The sequence below is a fragment of the Triticum dicoccoides genome, chromosome 7B (genome assembly GCF_002162155.2).
Source record: "Triticum dicoccoides isolate Atlit2015 ecotype Zavitan chromosome 7B, WEW_v2.0, whole genome shotgun sequence".
Taxonomy (NCBI): Eukaryota; Viridiplantae; Streptophyta; class Magnoliopsida; order Poales; family Poaceae; genus Triticum; species Triticum dicoccoides.
In genome coordinates, this window is record NC_041393.1 from 82,450,055 (window position 1) to 82,453,178 (window position 3,124).

General features: G+C 47.9%; 1 pseudogene; it reads left to right on the forward strand.

The window, feature by feature from the left end:
* The first annotated feature begins 236 nt into the window (after positions 1 to 236).
* Positions 237 to 3,124, forward strand: part of LOC119338661 — a 3,821-nt pseudogene continuing 933 nt past the window's right edge.

Here is a 3,124-nt window from a genome sequence, read left to right on the forward strand (position 1 = left end):
TTACACTTAAGATACAATCAGGCGGCGAATTTGGCCACACCACACATACATCTTCACCTACAGCTAGCACGGTGCGCGAGAGTCCGGCGCAACGGTTCAGCCGGCACGCCGGCCGAAAACGTTTCCCTTTTTCTTATAAAAAAATGGGATTAAATCAGGCGGTGAAAGGAGCAGTTTCCCAGTTAACCACTACGGATAGTTTAAAACTTGAGATAGTTTGGCAACTGACAGCGCCCGGCCGGCGTTTGCACCGTCTTGGCGACCCTTGGCGGTGCTTGCTCGGCTGCTACGCCGCCCGCGCCGCACGGACTGCCGTCTTGGGCCGCTACACAACCTTCCCATTGCCCCTGCCCATCGGACGGTGGATGCTCTGCCGTCGGGCTGCCGGGACCAGTAGCCACCTCACCGCTCTCTGCCCGCCAGCCACCTGACTGGGTGGTGCTGCGCAGCCACCGCAGTATCTACCGCCGGTGCTAGAGGGGAACCAGACGTACGGTATTCGGAGCCGGTGGTCGAGCCCCATCTAGCACCGACTGGGGACTTCGCCTGTTGTCCTCCTCCCGCCCTTCGCTGGTCTTCCTGTGCACATTACCTGCTCGACCAAATGCACCACTAGACCAGGGCAGCTGATCCAATGCCCTTCCTGGCATCCGCCTCCTCCGGGGCATCTTCAGTCACCGGCCACCACAGCAAGGTGTGCGACCTATCCGACATCCCAACGTCCGCTCCTGTGACATAGTAAAAATTGTGCCGCTAATGTTGCGTTTTGCATTTTTTTTTGAACTAGGACGTTACACCACGTGCTTCCGGCGTTACAAGGCGCATTTCTTGCTGGACGGAATCGAGGATGCAGCGGAGAGCGCTGCCGGATCGCAGCAACCGCCGGTGTCTCTGGCGAAGAGTCTGGCTGCTCTCGCCGAGGACTCAACCGTTGCTGCTCAGAGGCAGCGGAAGCCCCTGTCACGGACGGAGCGCAAGAGGCTGGCCGAGCTCCAGATGAAAAAGAGGGTCAAGGCGCAGTATTTGAACGGCAAGTTTTACGATCTCATGGGCGAGGTGGTGGCTAGTGCCAATACGTTGGAGGATGCTTACGACATTGTCCGGCTGAATTCTAATGTCGATCTGGCGTCTGCAAGGGACGATGTTTGCTTTAGCGCATTGGCAGAGCAGCTCAGAAGAGGAGAGTTTGATATCACTGCGAATTCTTTCTCAGTAGTGGCAAAGAGGCAAGGAGGAGAGCGCATTGTTCTTCCACGTCTCAACTTGAAAGTTATCCAGGAAGCAGTTAGGGTGGTGCTTGAGGTTGTTTACAGACCTCAGTTCTCCAAGATATCACATGGCTGTCGGAGTGGGCGAGGATATCACTCAGCTCTAAGGTTCATATCCACTGAAATTGGGGTTCCAGATTGGTGCTTTACTGTCCCCTTGTACAAGGTGGTAGACAGTAATGTAGTCTTAAAGCTTATTTCCCAAATACAGGAAAAGATTGTTGATGACCAGTTAGTGGCATTCATGCAAGATATGTTTGATGCCGAGGTGATCAATTTGGTATTTGGAGGGTTTCCCAAGGGCCATGGAGTTCCACAAGAAGGAGTACTTGCACCAACCCAGATGAATATATATATCTTTACAGTTTTGACCATAAAGTATTTAGGATTTGCATGAAATATGAAGGCCTTTATTCAGGGGCAAAAAATGTTGCAGACAACCAGGGCTCCAAGCTGCGTCTCTGGTTTAGAAGTCAAATGAAGGACAGGGATCTAAATAATGAAGATCAAACAGAGGGCCAGCCAAACATGAGATTATATGCTTGCAGATACATGGATGAGATTTTTGTTGTAGTTGTGGGATCCAGGGACATAGCAGAAACTGTAAAGTCTGAAGTTGTTGATTACCTAAGCAAATCACTTTACCTGAAAGTTGATGATGGATTGTGTCTTGTACCAGTAAAAAACAACTCCCGGGGGTTGCAGTTTGCTGGCACCATAGTTAAGGCCGCAACAAAAGAAAGCGCTGCACTGAAAACTGTTCACAAGTTGAAGGAGAAGGCTTCGTTTATTTGCTTGTCAGAAGCAAGAGATATGGGATGCTATGAATCTTAGGTTAGGAAAGAAGTGGTTGGCATATGGTTTGAGGAGGGTAAAGGAGTCTGAGATCAAGTCCCTTCGTCTTAGTACTCCGTTGCTGGATCACATTGCAGAATTTAGGAAAAAGGGCATGAAGACAGACCATTGGTTCAAAACTTTACTCAAGGTATGGATGCAGGACATCAATGCCAAAAATGAAGCTAATGAGGAGGTGCTCCTGTCAAAATACATTGCTGAACCAGCACTTCCGCAGGAACTCAGAGATGCTTTTAACAACTTTCAGAAGTAGGCTAAAGACTATATCTCATCAGAAACTGTTGCTACAGAAGCACTGTTGTCCAGCTTAAAGAATCAGGAATCAATGTATACCTGCCCTGATGATCCTGCCATTAAGATTTATGCGCCTCTTAGTTATATCAAGAAGTGCCTCAATCGCTATGGTGTAACTAATCTTGAAGGTTTCCCTAAACATGTTTCAGCCCTTGTTTTGCAAGATGATGAGCTAATCATAAGTTGGTTTGCAGGAATAATTCATCGTTGGGTAAGATGGTTCTCTGAGGTTGACAATTTTAAAGAGCTTCAACTTATGTTAGTTGAATGTGTCAGGAAATCCTGCATCCGGACACTATCTGCAAAGTACTGAATGTACGAAAAATTGACAGAAAAGCGGTTTGAACTTGATGATTATGGCATTCCAATGATCGAGGACTTTGAGGCAATAATAGCACAGCTAGAACCTAGTTCTTCCTCAGTTTCTGCTAATGAAGCTCTGACATATGGCATTTCTAGTAGTGGCTTATGTGTGCTCACCCTCTCAAGAGTAGAGTCCCAGCTCGGAAATTCAACTGCTTTGTCATCGGCTGCCAATCTTCATCACCAAGTTTGTACATTATTCATGTGAAGGAGAAACAGCGGTTTCCAGGATGGAGGACAGGTTTCTCATCATCAATTCATGGGAGTTTAAATGGCAGACGAATTGGGTTGTGTACTCAACATGTTAAAGATCTATATCTAGGGAAAATCTCCCTTCAGTCAGT